Source organism: Beta vulgaris, chromosome 2 (assembly GCF_026745355.1).
Source record: "Beta vulgaris subsp. vulgaris cultivar EL10 chromosome 2, EL10.2, whole genome shotgun sequence".
Taxonomy (NCBI): Eukaryota; Viridiplantae; Streptophyta; class Magnoliopsida; order Caryophyllales; family Amaranthaceae; genus Beta; species Beta vulgaris.
Genome location: NC_079203.1, coordinates 54962600 through 54978757, shown reverse-complemented (window position 1 = coordinate 54978757; position 16158 = coordinate 54962600). Strand labels below are relative to the sequence as shown.

The 16158-nt window shown below is 38.9% G+C and overlaps 1 long non-coding RNA gene across 1 annotated transcript; it reads left to right on the top strand.

Moving 5' to 3' along the window:
* Nucleotides 1-11913: 11913 nt before the first annotated feature.
* On the top strand, nucleotides 11914-16139 carry LOC109134464 (uncharacterized). The gene is made up of 4 exons (XR_007271682.2): nucleotides 11914-14079; nucleotides 14565-15416; nucleotides 15515-15602; nucleotides 15708-16139. It is a non-coding gene; the product is annotated as an uncharacterized LOC109134464 (long non-coding RNA).
* Nucleotides 16140-16158: the final 19 nt, after the last annotated feature.

Genomic DNA, 16158 nt, shown 5'->3' with positions numbered 1-16158 from the left:
ATCTTTTTATGATGTTTTAAGTATAATTAAATGAATGTACTGATGATCATGAAGTTGCTCTTCAAGAGCTGAACTATTATCGACACCTTCCCTCCTGTCGAAGTCGAGACCAAGTAAGATTTTATATTTATACTTAGCTGTAAGCAACAAGTTTTTAGTTTTATATTAGCTATGGAAGCTGAAAGCTCACAGGTACCTACTTATAAGACCAAGAAGTCCTTCCTAGTTATTGAAACTAGGTACATTTCTTTTTAAAAACTTGTTGTAGCACTAGTTACAAGTTTACAACATCTAAAAAGTCGAGACATTACCTTGAAATAAGTCTTACTACTCTTATGACTAACTATTTTATTAAGTTTGTTCTAAGGGAACTAGGAATTTCAGGACGAATTGAAAAATGATAATTTTCCACAGCAACTATGGCATAAGAAGGAGAAATTCAACAGGTAAGCCGTGTAACAGGTAAGGGTGTATGAAAGATGTACGTTCACGACTCTTCTAATTTCAGGGGAGCTTATCTCAGTATAGCGCCAAAGTCACCACAGAGAACATGATAATACGGTTCTTTATTACTTGTAATTCTGAAATTACTAACAATGAAGCAAAGTGTGAGACTTTGATTGTAGGTACGGCCAAAGCATACTTGGCACAAGGTGTAGATAGTGCTGTCTAACAAATTGATGAAATAAAATCCTACAAACTGAAACAGAAGATGGAGATACGTAAATGATTTATCAGCTACGACAAACATGCGGCAGTGTCTTTAAGTTTTTAAATCTAAACTATTCTGTTCAGTTTTGTGGAAGATGTTTCAGGTACAAATCTCAATGCCGTCACAGCTAAAGCAAACACTTACAGTAGCAGAATCACCTCAGCGTCTCAGACGCCATCTAGAACCTGTCGACACCATCAGCAACTTGTAGACGCTTTCAGCAAGCTGTAGACGTCTTCTGTAACCTGTAGACACCGCCAGTAACCCATCAACACCTTCCGGAACCTGTGAACGCCTTCATTAACCTGTCAAGTGCTACCAGCGTCGCCTATGTGTTAGCCACCTCACATTACTAGCAATCTTCACACATATACTACGTAAGTCTTTTAGTAGACGCAAATAACCAGGTAACCTTCTTTAAGATTACTTGAGTTAGCTTACTAGTTACAATCGACTTTCTCTTGTCATTTCAAAATTTTAGCACTGATAATGGTTAACAACACTCTCAACTTTGTTTTGAGATAACTTGAGTGTAGTGTTTATAGATTGAGCTATCATGCAGCATCCGTTTTTATCAAAGGGCAACATTAAAGTCACAAATTCATCGATTTTTGTGGCTAACTTCAGTCAAAAGTCTAAGATGTCAATATGACAAGAATTGGCACACAACCCAGCTGCTTCTAGTAGCTAAAGGAGTCGACATCTTATGGAAGAAAAGCATCCAGTCAGATAAGTGAACTCTAACTTTTTTTTCCTGAAGTAGCCACAAGGGGCAAGAGTATATGGCTTATATATTGTGACTTTAATAATGCGACTCCTGTTATGATTACACAAGGCTTTTTATTGTTGTATTTTCAAAAATACATAACAAGTATGTAGCATGTGAATACAGGAACAATGCTAGTCAAAACTAAAGCATCCTGGGGCTTAATGTCAACACAATCTGAAAGGAGTTGGAGATCTCAAGGGGCTTAAAAAATTATACAAACCTCGGTGCTACTAGCAACCTTTAAAGTGAAGAAGTTGACTATACATGAAGATAAGTGGAAGATATCACCAGTTGAAATTCTCAGCAACATGAATATGTCTAAGTAAAAAGGCAAAGAAGGTAACCTTAGTATCAGCTACATTACTTGTCTTTGGTAACATCTTGCTTTCTAAGTCATTTGCAGGATTTTATATGAGACGTATAAAATAAATCAAAAGAAACAAGTTTATTGTCATACACGTTAAAACCAACAAAAAAAGCGGAGACAGCATGAGAAGCTGACACCAGCTTATCTGGTTTGCACAATGAGTTATCTTCAACCACAAGTCAGGGCAAGTAAGCTCTAGATTATTGTTGTCAATATGATTCATAGGTACGCTCTAATACTCTTTCGAAGATTCATTTCTCTAACTATTATCGCAGTTAACATGACGTAGAGTATACACTTAGTAGCTAAATTTTTTACACTTGACTTCGAATAATATACACTAGTAGTCATCGCTATTTCCATAAAGCTAATTATCAAGCTTCCATGTCAATGAGAAGCAAATGCATTTATTATTATTTGTTTGTACACTAACATGACGTACAGCATGAAACATTTCATCAAGATTGATACCAATGTATGTGTGAGCTGAAGATAGCATGCACAACGAAGCTAGATCTGGTTGCAACGTATCTTACAAACCAATAAGGGTAGCTAACAACAGTTGTCAAGTTCCTAACACCATAAGACCAGAGTGGAAGCCAAGGAGTTTCTAAAATGCTAAGTGACTTCTAACCTATATTGTTTATTCAACTTCTCATCCACATAGCCAGCATAGCTAACAATTATTACTATCTATTCGTTCAAAATATGCGCTTATGCATAATGACTTTCTTATCAAGTCTAACATATACATTGCAAACATCAAACTTTGTTTCATGCTTTTTCTTCACAAGTCAATCATACAACAATTGCATTCGTGATGTTTGGGCTTATAAGAATTATTCTAACAAAATTAAGTTGTACGCATGCATGTTCTTTTGTGTAAGGTGTAAGCTGTTACATGTTCAATGCAAGCTGACAAGTGCGAAAGCAAGCTGCCGAGTGTCTAGCACAAGCTGTCCAGAACATAGGTAACCTATTGACCACTAGCGCAAGCCGTAGAACATCACAAGTAAGCTGCTGAGCATCGAATACACGAGCTATCCATCAAATGTCCATCATAAGGCGTAACATTGGCGAATATGACCGTTATCTTGCTAATTGGAGAAGTCGCAAGTGCACAGTGCTCACAACATCTTAAGTTCGCAAAGATCAGGAATACAAAGCTTCGTAATGATGAGCAACACGTCAAGTAAGTAACACTAGTTGGCGTTGATAGGCATTGTTTACTATTGTAACATATCAACGTACAAAGGTATATACTCCCAAATTTAAAAATACATCATTTACCAAGACTTCTAAGCTTAATGTGCACATCAATGTTCACTTATGTTTATCTATTCATTCACCTAAGTTAGGACACACATGATCAAACTCTCGAAGTGTCTACTTGTACAAAGATATGCATACTTGCTTTATATTCTATGACATTATATCTTCACCAAGTTATAACAAGGTGAAATCGCTGAATGGTAACTTACAATATGGTCTAGCGTCAGCTTGCAAATGCGGCCCTGACGCCAGCTTACATACGTGCCCCTGACGCCAGCTTACATACGTGCCCTGACGCCGCAGCTTACAAAAGGGTCCTGTCTGTCGCAAGCTACTCAAAGGTGGTCCTAACACTAAGTTCAAATTGACAAATAACTAAAGGCCCACATGCCAGAAGCACAAAGCAAATCCGAAACAAATCAAAGCAAAAACGAAATGGCTCAAGCACCAGCCTATGAAATGGTCTAGGTGCCAGCTTACGAATTATATGGCCTAGGTGCCGGCTTGAAAAAACCAATTCAATTGCCAAGTTAATTAAATCAGCCAGAATCTCATTATCTAAGTGACCTAACCATCAAAATGTAAGTGCCAACGCTAAACCATCAAATAGTGGCCCGCAACTTCAACAAAAATGTAAAAGCCAAAGTGTTTAAGGTAAGAGACTAGGTTATTAGGAAGGTATTCCAGAGCACCCAAGAGCTGAATGCTGGCAAGCTAGAGAGTAGCTGGGAGGGTCCTTGTCTAATTGAACGAGTGGTTGGAAAAGGTGTGTATTGCCTAGTTACCAAGGAAGGAAAAGTCGTACCTAGAAGCTAGAACGCTTCGCATCTCAAGTTGTATTATTTTTAACCTAGGTTAAGAACCATGTTGTCTACCGGGTGCAAACGCCAGAATACCAAACAAAGGTAACCACATTGGTTCACCAGGTAACGCAAGAGGGTCGCAGCACCTAGTCGCGAGCTAAAGGTCGAAGCGCCTAGTCACAAGCTAAAGGTCGAAGCACCTGAGTTTAGCTATATGGTCGTAGCACCAAGGAAACGGGCCAACCCAAAGGAAAACTCGAGTACACCAAGTAAGAACATCACCAAAGCTAGCAAATATAAGCGTGCATACAAAAGAGATGTTTCTTAAAATCAAAAGTCAAAAGTTCAAAAGATCCAAAAAAGTCAAAAGTTCAAAAGATCCAAAGATCAAAAGCAAAGTTCAAAGAGTCAGAGCAACTTAAGCAAACAAAGTAAGCTAAGGACAATGTGCAAAGACGCAAGACAGCATAAACGTGAATGATTGGCTGCATGAAACTAACACACAAGTCCTCTTGAGTTATAGATAGAAAGTTACTTCTAAAGGACCAAAGCGTCAGAACCTAAGCGTTGGTGCTAGCTAGCCAGCCAGCTAGATAGTCATCTAACTAGCTACAATCGTATGAATTGTCTAAAGTTTCAATGTTAATGGCTACCCGCAACCTGTTGCGAGCCAACCAAGCTATGAGAAGCGCTGAAAAAGCACAAAAGCAAAGCAATGAGCTGTTGAAGTGCGTAGCTACCATAGTATTGTATATCTTAAGTTTATTGTACATCCTAAGTTTTCAAAGTACTATCTCAAGTTGTCAAAATATTATCACAAGTTTTCAAAGAATTACTCGAAATTGTTCTCAAGTTGTGTGTTACATATTGAATGTTTTCGAAGCCACCTAAGCTAAGTGCAGGCTTATCAAAGACAATCAAGGTGTCAGCACGGAGGTGATAGCTAAGCTATCTAGAGACAAAGCCATGTATAGCAACCAAGCAAGACACTAGTTGCAAAGCAAGCGGGCATGAAAAGAGCAATTGACATGATGCGAAGCTGTAGTTCATTTTCCTAACCTCCGCCGTGCTTCAATTAGAAAAATGGGGGCTATTGTTATGTCTCTTTTTCCTAAGCACTCAATACAGCTTCAGTAGGCAACACCAGCTTATAAGCAGCTATGGTTAATCAGATTCTTTAAGCAAGAACAGCTAGCCAAGACGCGCCCAGCTATAGCAGTAGTATGCAGCTAGCAGCTACCAGCTACCAGCTACCAGGTGACGAGAATAGTACAGCAGTAGAAGGTGAAATATCTCAGCTAAAGTCAAGGAAATCGGTTCCTAAAATCAAGGAGACTAAGTCTAAAGAGAAGTATGCTCAAGCATCACTCTTTACGTGCCTAAAAAGTAGGAAGACCAATTCACATAATCAGTAACTGCTGCCAGAAGTGGAGTCCGAGATTCCAGCAACTAATTCCTCATTTTTAGGGAGTTGGTTAGGGCTATCTCCACCAGCCCTACTATTATAAATAGTGGCTCGTAAGCAGGACCAAAGGGAGAGAGATGACCTATGTTATTTACTTACACTTTCATAGTCATACTTAGATAAATTCAGCTATCTTTCATTCATATGCTAAAAATATTATACTTGTATTCAAAGGCTTTAACGCCCAAATTATAGTGGATTGGTGGACTCATTGCCACCCGCGGTTTTATCCCTTTTTCATGGGTTTTCCGCGTCACCATTTTCTTGTGTCTCTTCTCTCTTCATTTCTTCCCTTTAAATTATGCTATCTATTTTTCTTATCTAATCTAGTCGTCGTCCCGACCAAAGATTGTCACCTTGGCGATTTTTGGCATAAACAATATCAAGTGTATTATGTTGAAATCAGCATACTTGCATTGTTAATATGGCTCATGTTATGTGCAATCGTGAGGTTTGGTAAGCTTGGAGATGGAAGGAATGCTTGGTTTCAGATTCGTTGGTGGATAAGTCGCCTTGATTTTACGTTTTCTGTCAACCATTGGATGGCAAGTTTTTCTCCTACCTTTTCATGTCACTTTTTTTGCTTTGCTTGGATTCCTTTCTTAGACCTTTTCACTTGTTGAAACATGTCTTGAATTATTTAGCGCTAGGATTAACCAAGCACGAGGCTCTCTCTTGTGAATTATTTAGCGCTAGGATTAACCAAGCACGAGGAACTAGGATTTACACATTGTTAATGAACCACGCGTTAATTTTTATATCGATTGTTCTTTAATTGTTCGTAACAGTACGAGATATTTTCTCCCTCCTCAAAAACTCTGCAATACTTAAACTTTTGTATTTTTCAACTTTAACTGCATAACTTGCGAATTTATGAATCAAAACAAATTATTATGAAATCTTAAAATATAAAATCCTAGTAATTTTAACTCGGGTTTTTGGGGTATATTAAAGTCATGGTCAACGTCGAAAACTTGGTCAATTATCAGAATCTGGCATAATGTGATTTCTTGAAAAAAATAAATTTTGTTTAAGGTTTGTTTTCACCAAAAATAATTATATGAGGTGGTTTCTCACAAAATTTATGTTTTATAAGGTGGTTTTTAACAAAAAATAAACGCTACTATTAACCATGCACTCTAAATCAGAAGAGGCTGAACCAACCTTCTAGAGATGACCCTATGTGCTATGAGAAATTTAAAAACCTATACATAAGACATCATACTTCCTCCGTTTCGTTTTTGTAGGAGTTAAGGCTTGGAAAAGCCTTGGCTCATTTTCTTGTTTGTCCCACATTGCTTGTGGGAGGGAGTTTTCTCATGTTTATATACTTCCTCCCTCCTTCCATCTATTGAGTTGTGACTAGAGATGCTTTTGTGGTTGGATGATATGTTGGGTTTGGGGTTGCTATCACACGCGCGCCGCCCGCCCGGACCGGGCCAAGGCCATGGGCCATGGGCCTTGGGGAATAAACTTAACTAAAGTTTTGGACCCGGGAGCTACGCGTATGTGGCCGTTGGAATTCTGTAACGTTTTACCGTTACAGTATTCATGGCAATCCCTAATTATCCGCCCATTGATTTCTGTCTTGATTACTATCCGTTTTTTGGCTTGATTCTTCCCTATAAAATCAGAGCCATTCTGTTCAGTCAGAGATACACAAAAACAACAAACACTCTCTCTCTTCTCTCTTCTCTTCTCTCTTCCTGGGTTTTCGTGCTATTCTCTAAAGCTTAGTTTGCTAGTGGTGGCATTCTGAGCTACTGTGTTAACCTTGGGGAGCATTCCGGCCAAGATCGATAACCACCAGTGTCGGGCCGTAATCGCTTTCAAGTCAGTGATCTCCTATCACGGCACAGTATTTGAAAGCTTATTTTCTGCCTTTGCGAACCGATTATTCCAACAATTTGAAAGCGATTATTAATATTTGCAATGGCAGAAAGTTCAACCAAATCAATGGCTCACTCTGTCCAAACTTGAGTCCCTTGATGGAAATAACTACAAACGCTGGGCTCAAAAACTTCTTATGTTTTTCGAGCAACTGGATATTGACTATGTCTTGTTCAGTGACTGTCCCACTGCCATTACGGCTACTGCTGATTCAATTCTCCTTCTGCTGCTGTCATTAACAGAATGAGGATAAAATTCTGAAATATGAAAAAGATAATAAAACAGTTCGTTTCCATCTCCTTAATCTGATGACTAATAATTTGTTTGATTGTTCATGGTTCATAAGTCATCAAACTGATTTGGGAGGCCCTTGAGAAAAAATATGGGGCTGATGATGCTGGGAAACAGAAATACGTTGTAGGAAAGTGGCTGGCTTTCCAAATGGTTGATGACAAACCTGTCATGGACCAAGTTCATGTCTATGAGAATCTGTGTGCTGATGTTTTAAATGAGGACATGAAAATTTGTGAGGTTTTTCAGGCCAATGTTCTGCTGGAAAAGTTTCCTCCTCCTGGAGGGAGTTCCGTAACAATCTGAAACATAGGAAAGAGTTCCTGTCTCTTCAGGATCTAATCAGTCACATATGAGGATCGAAGAGGCCAACCGAATCAAGGATAATCAGGACTCGGTTCTTGTCAATGTTACCAAAGCCAATCTGGTGGAATCTGTCTGCTGCGCCAGGTTCTGACAAGTTCAAGGGTAAGGGTAAGAAGGTGTTCAACAAGGGTAAGAAGCAAGGAAAAGTGAACAAACCAAGTGGTAAGATTCAAAAGAAGACTTTTGTATGCTATGTGTGTGGAAAGCCTGATCATAAGGCTTACCAATGCCCTCAACGCCAAGGTTCTGTCCAAAAAGAAACTCCTCAAGCTAACCTTGCTGTTTCGGATGAAGTTATTGCTGCTGTGGTTGTTGAAGCAAATCTGGTCGAAAATCGTTCTGACTGGATTTGGACACCGGGGCTTCAAGGCATTTCTGTTCGAACAAGGAGCTGCTCCATGACTTCCAGGATGCAACAGAAGGTGAGTGCGTCTACATGGGGAACGCAGCAACTGCTGGAGTGCTTGGACATGGAAAGGTCACTCTAAAACTTACCTCTGGAAAAACCCTCTCCCTTTCAAATGTCTTGTATGTTCCTACTATGCGTCGTAACCTAGTGTCTGGTGCCTTGTTAAACAAAGCTGGTTTGAAAATTGTTTTTGAGGCTGACAAGGTTGTAATGACTCGTGGTGGGGAATTTGTGGGGAAAGGGTATCTGAGTGGGGTTTGTTTATTTTAAATGTTGCTTCTTCTGTATCTGCTATTAATAAAACTGTTTGTGGTTCTGCTTATATTGCTGAGTCTTTAAATTTATGGCGGTAGATTAGGACATGTGAATGTTGCTTCTATTAAGAGACTAAGGACCTTAGAATTGATTCCTAATCTGTCCTCAACCGAGTTTTCTAAGTGTCCTATTTGTGTTGAAGCAAAATTTACCAAGAAACCTTGCAAAACTGTGACTCAAAGGACCACCCAACTTCTAGAATTGGTTCATACAGACTTAGCTGACTTTCAGAACACTAGAAGTAGAGGAGGAAAATTCTGGTATATTTCCTTTGTTGATGATTACTCGAGGTTCACTAAGTTATACCTTCTTAAGACCAAAAGTGAGGCAGGGGAAGCTTTTTTGAAGTATAAGCCGAGGTAGAAAACCAACTTGATAGGAAAATCAAGAGGGTTAGGTCTGATAGGGGTAGAGAATATGAGAACTTCTCTTGGAATGACCATTGTGAGAAATTGGGAATCATTCATGAACTTAGTGCTCCTTATGTACCCCAACAAAATGGTATAGCTGAAAGGAAAAATAGGTCCTTGAAAAATATGATGAATGCTATGCTTGTAAGTTCTGGGTTGCCTGATGAAATGTGGGGGGAAGCTGTTCTTTCAGCTTGTCATGTTCTTAACCGAGTTCCTCACAAAAGATTAGATAAGACCCCTTATGAGCTATGGAAGGGTTATCCTCCAAACTTGAGTTTTCTAGAGTGTGGGGGTGTCTAGCCAAAGTTGGGCTTCCTGACTATAAAAAGTCAAACATAGGACCTAAGACTTTTGATGCTGTATTCATTGGTTATGCTCATGCTGCATATAGATTCATGTCTTTGAGTGATAGGTCTATCTGTGAGTACAGAGATGCTGAGTTTTTTGAACATGTTTTTCCTTTGAAAAAAGGTGATGTTGCATCTGTGCCTTCTTGTTCTTCTCCTGCTGTTGATTTATCTACTTGTTCTACGCATGATGTTCTACCTACTTGTGATACTCCTGCTGATTTGACTTTGAGTAGTAGTTCAGTTGACATGCATGCTAGTAGTTCTCTGTCGTAGATGAGCCTAGGAGAAGTAAGAGACCTAGAGTAGCAAAAGACTTTGGTTCTGATTTTGTTACTGCTTTTCTATCTGAAAGTTCTTGTGTTGACTTGTTGAGTGATGAACTAGTTTATGCTTTCATGATAGAAGAGGACCCAAAGACCTTTGATGAGGCAATGAGATCTGTGGATGCCAGTTTTTGGAAAGAGGCCATTAAGAGCGAGTTAGATTCCATAGTGTCTAACTCTACTTGGGAGTTGACTGACTTACCTAAGGGATCAAAGACCATAGATAGTAAATGGATCTTTAAAAAGAATTGAGACCTGATGGAACTATCAGAGGTTTAAAGCTAGGCTTGTCATCAGGGGCTTCACTCAGAGGAAAGGACTAGATTACTTTGACACTTATTCTCCTGTGACTAAGATAGCCACTATTAGGACCCTGCTTGCTCTTGCTGCTATTCATGACTTAGTTATACATCAGATGGATGTTAAGACTGCTTTCCTGAATGGTGACTTAGAGGAGGAGATTTACATGTCTCAACCTGAGGGTTTCGTGGTGTTAGGTCAAGAAGATAAAGTGTGCAAATTGAGGAAGTCCTTATATGGTCTCAAACAAGCACCAAAACAATGGTATGAAAAATTTGATAGTACTGTGGTGTCAAATGGTTTCATTGTAAACAATTCTGATTCTTGTGTTTATTCAAAATTGATAGGATCAGATTGTGTGATTATATGTCTTTATGTGGATGACATGCTGATTTTTGGTAACAACTTAAAGGTGGTTAATGATACTAAACTTTTCTTGTCTTCAAAATTTGAGATGAAAGATTTGGGGAAGCTGATGTGATTTTAGGAGTCAGACTTAAGAGAGTCTCCGGTCGCATTTCCCTTAGCCAGTCTCATTATGTGGAAAAGGTGCTTAAAAAGTTTAATTCCTTTGATGTTGTTCCAGTGAGTTCTCCCTATGATTCTAGTATTCATTTGACCAAGAACTTAGGTGAAAGTGTCTCTCAAAGTGAATATGCGAAAATCATAGGTAGTTTGATGTACCTCATGAACTGTACTCGACCTGACATAGCTTATGCAGTGAGTAGACTTAGTAGATATACACATAACCCTAGTAATGAACACTGGAGTGCCTTCATCGTCTTCTCAGATACCTAAAAGGAACTGTTGATTTTTGTTTGCACTATTCTAAATTTCCTGCTGTTCTTGAAGGATTTTGTGATGCAAACTGGGTATCTGGTAATGATGAGATCAGTTCAACTAGTGGCTATGTGTTTACCCTTGGTGGTGGTGCTATATCGTGGAAGTCTTCGAAACAGACTTGTATAGCACGTTCCACCATGGAGTCTGAGTTCATTGCCCTCGAGTTGGCAGGGCAAGAAGCTGAATGGTTGAGAAACTTGTTGTCTGATGTTCCTTATGGGGTGGACAGGTTCACCTGTCTCTCTTCATTGTGATTCTCAAGCAGCCATTGGTGTTGCTAAGAACAGTGTCTACAATGGTAAGAAGAGACACATACGGATCAGACATGGAGTCGTCAAACAACTCCTGAAAAATGGGGTGATTTCTTTGGACTATGTGAGGTCCGAAAGAAATCTTGCAGACCCCTTTACTAAGGGGTTATCTAGGAGAGTTGTCCTAGAGTCGTCGAGGGGGATGGGGCTAAAGCCCATTAGTTGAGATCTTATGGTGGATACCCGTTTGTGGTCAAACGAAGCCATGAAATCTTAACTTGCACTACATTTCCCATCCCTATGACACATGGTAGTGCTTTTATCCATAGCCTATTGGTGGTGCTTCTGAGACGCACTTGATGGATATACATTGAGAGGTTGAGCATTTTGCTCTTAATAGTTCCATATCCCTTCGGGGTGGTGTTATTGAGAAACACTTGATGGACTACCTACGTAAGTGTGGAGGTTAAGCCGCCTTCTATGAAAGACTGGGCTGTCTTTCTAGAGCACTTATTAGACCCAAGGAATGCGCATGGCTATAAAGCGCTTGTGATGTATCGCGGAGATTGCACGATCTTAAGGTAGGTATGTGTTGTGGGGGTCTCAACGGAACTCTGGTGAGTTCAAGAGTAATTCACTCACTAGATAGTAAGTTGTTGCCTCATTTCACTATGCATCAATTCAAATCGAAAGATATTGGTGCTTAAGTACTTTCCTTTCCTTACCCAGGAATTTCTTTTGCTTTTCTGAGCCTTTGTGGGGGATTGTGGAGTTAAGGCTTGGAAAAGCCTTGGCTCATTTTCTTGTTTGTCCCACATTGCTTGTGGGAGGGAGTTTTCTCATGTTTATATACTTCCTCCCTCCTTCCATCTATTGAGTTGTGACTAGAGATGCTTTTGTGGTTGGATGATATGTTGGGTTTGGGGTTGCTATCACACGCGCGCCGCCCGGACCGAGCCAGGGCCATGGGCTTTGGGCTTTGGGGAATAAACTTAACTTAACTAAAGTTTTGGACCCGGGAGCTACGCGTATGTGGCCGTTGGAATTCTGTAACGTTTTACCGTTACAGTATTCATGGCAATCCCTAATTATCCGCCCATTGATTTCTGTCTCCGTTTTTTGGCTTGATTCTTCCCTATAAAATCAGAGCCATTCTGTTCAGTCAGAGATACACAAAAACAACAAACACTCTTCTCTCTTCTCTTCTCTTCTCTCTTCCTGGGTTTTCGTGCTATTCTCTAAAGCTTAGTTTGCTAGTGGTGGCATTCTGAGCTACTGTGTTAACCTTGGGGAGCATTCCGGCCAAGATCGATAACCACCAGTGTCGGGCCGTAATCGCTTTCAAGTCAGTGATCTCCTATCACGGCACAGTATTTGAAAGCTTATTTTCTGCCTTTGCGAACCGATTATTCCAACAGTTTTAAATGCAACAAATGAATACACGTTTTAATAAGGCTGACAAGTAACAAGCTGGCTGACTCGGTCTTGAGTAATTCTTCCTCTATGCAGGCTGATCAAAAAGTAGTTAAGAAGCGGAAAACTGAACTTGGGGGAGCATTCACAATAGCTAGTTGGATACTTTTCATCGGTCTGCTTGTTGCGTGAGTATATATATCTACCTCTTTTCTTTCAGCACTATATCCACTACAATATCTCATCATTCCTACGTGGTTGCATTTGGGATATGTACTTCGTCTGTTTTAAATGCAAACAAATGAATATCTTATATCTCACAAATAATACTCATTTGTTGCATTTAAAACGAATCGGATAAAGTATAAGAAATTGAGTTGAGTAGGGTCAATATAAACATAATATACCAAATGAAAATGAGTAGTCAAAGTTCATCAAATTAATAAAGGTTACAAATAATTCATGACACCAAAAAGAAGGAAAATGTTGGGAGTAATTACTAACCTGGTATCCAGTGATGAAATTTGGTACTAATGATGGTCATGCATTCAAATATATGAAGCAAAAGAGGTATACGAGGATAGACAACAAGAAAAGGAGTACCATGAGCTTAGTCCTTTATTTCACAAAGTTACACTTAAAAATTTATAATCATTACCATCATTTATTACCGTCTACCAACATGATGTGGTAGTCAAATATGCGGAATTTGCTTATTCTAGGGCGCTCTCACTCTCTGCCGTTAATAACTGAGCCCAATAGTGACTCATTTTCTTTGATCTTTCAATAATCCCATCTCAATTTCTTCTTTTCCTTGTAGACTACTATACCAGATAATAGCAACACTTGGAGAAGAAGTGTATAACATGAGACCAACCAATGCACCAGATTTGATATCTTTCACCAATGATTTAGAGTTGAATGTAACCACCATTTCTAGCATGAGTTGCTCTCAGTTACGCGGTCCAAACACCATTGTTTTCGGCACCCCAGGCTCCCTAGATCATACCATACTCCCATTCTCAAACTTGGCTAACTATTCGTGCCACAACTCCAGTAGAGGTCCAATGCTGAATATCAGATGCCAGAACTGTGCACTCACTTTCGAAGCTATGTACATTTCATGGCAATTTTTTGATATCGAAAACAAGTCCCCTGCAACAGCTGTTGGTTTCCAATTCAATTTCACAGCAAGAAACCGTGTTCATGAGCAAGAATATGCAAATTTTGTGAGTGGAACAATAAAGAATGGGATGAAATTAGATAATACAAGCATCACATATAGAGGGGCTGATGCACAGGTACTGAGATTTAATCTGTTTCCAAGGGTGCACCTTAATCTGCACAGTCTTAAGCTTCTTCAGCCCTCATTTCATGGATTTCGGCCTGGTTCTTTTGCTCGCGATGAAAACAAACTCCAGTCATTGCTTCAGAGTCCAAAAGATGGATTAATCAACACTACATTGGCGCTTCATTTTCTGTCTGAATATCTGACTGAGATTGATGATAAAAAATATGGTGGACCAGGTTAGCTTCTGTGCTATCATATTCTTCGTGTATGTTGTACTAGTTTTAAAATGTATATAGTGTTTTGTTATATATAGCAAATAACTTGAAACTGACAAGACACAAATCAGGAACACCATCCATAATTTAGCGGAATTACAAACTCTAACAGCTTGTTTGAATAGGAGGAAATGGAAGGAAGGGGAGGGAAGCAAGAGCGAGCGAGCGAGCTAGGGGGTATATTCTCCTTAGTTTGGATGGCAAATTATTGGGATGAGGCAAATAAAGAGGAGGGATATATGTTAACTTTCATTATATGGTTAACAAATCTTCTAAAATTGGAGAAATTTGAAAGGAAAATGAGAAATTAATGCTCAATAACCTGAAATTTTAAAGACAAAACATCCTATAGCTTATTGAACTCTACTGATTATTTGTTTCTTTTCTTTAGTACTACACTATGTATTTGTCATTTCTTGTAACTCTTTTGAATTTACATACCACAGTGAGTTTTCTAGCGGATATTGGTGGCCTTTACTGCGTCAGTATTACACTATTTCTTTTGCTCTTGTTTCTGGTACAGTTGCTTTAACTCCTAAGGATCTTTCCATACATTTTTCATTTCACCTCACTCTTCAGTTCATTTCTGTGTCAACTTAACTTCACCCCGTTCTTCTCTGGACTGCATGCTTAGTGTGAAATGCGCGTCAAAGGACTCCGCACTGAAGATCAGATTATGCAAAACATTAGGAAGCAAAGAGATGCTGAGGATCGTTGGCATAAGGTGCTATATATATATATCAATCTTTTTCATTTCTCCTATATATCTGTTCCCTGATGTTTTTTTTCATGGCTCGTTTGGTAGGTGGTAACAAATAGGGGTTATCATAATGAATTTACAAGTAATGTTGTTAAGACAATCTCGTGTCAATGTCCAATTGTCCATGATAATGCTTATCACAAGTATCTCATTTTCGTCATTAGTTTCTTTTTCCAATATTGAGTGTCATAGGATATTTATGAAGAAAAACATGTTTGACAATGAATTTTCATTACCTTTGCATTGACATGAAACTTTCATCTCATGATCATACGTGGATTTATTATCAACTACCAAACAGATCGTGAGGTGTGTAAACTATTTCCATGACTAAGACAGATCTTCTTCAATAACCTAGTTGCGTAGATACGTTGCCTATACTTATGGTTGCCGCTTACTGGATGAAGATTACAATAGGAATGAACAGCCAACATGTTGTTTTAGAAGAAATGGATTATCTATACACAGAGTTATACAACGTGAGATTAACATTCAGTCTTTTGGATTCAAGAGACAACTTCAGCCAACCACTGAAAAGGTTCATATTGTTTGCTGATCTCTCCACATTTCGCAAGACTTTACTCGTATACTCCTATCTCAGACTAATACACAACGCTTGATTTGCAAACATTTTAGGTTCTAAAAGATGCATCTACCAGAAAAGGAGTAAAAACCATCAAAACCTTCACATCAGATACCCTTTTGCCAGAGTCGTCTTTACATGGTAAATTTTGTGCAATAATTTATAGCACTTGATCTTTGCTTCTTGGAAGACACTCCATTTATTATGAACAAGGATTTAAGACAATTTTTTCTTTTCATGTAACAGCACTAAAGGTTGGATTGCCTACGGATGTATTGATTCTGCAAAGGGAACTTCGCGATGCGTATGAATACAATGCAAAGCTGAGAAACAAGTTGATTAGTGCTGAGAGTAGGCTTGCTGATTTAACAGCACACACTGCATTGGCAAAGCCAAGGGGGCTTTGAAATCTGTATTTGCTAGTTGCTAGAAAGTAGATTTCTTAGAGCCATGAAAATGTGTCCGAGTGCATCTTAAGGGAAGTCGTCCTTATTTGGTGCATATATTTTGGTTTGGAAAGCTAGATGTCATATATGGTCATTATAATTAGACACAACTTCTATCACTTTTTATTTTGTTACCTACAAATCTGCTTCTTGATCTAACAAGCTAAGCGTGATGAAACAAAAAAGGTTGATGTTAGGGTAAAATTTAGTTTAGGCCTATAGTGTTCTAATTTTCCAGCAGTTACCCCCTA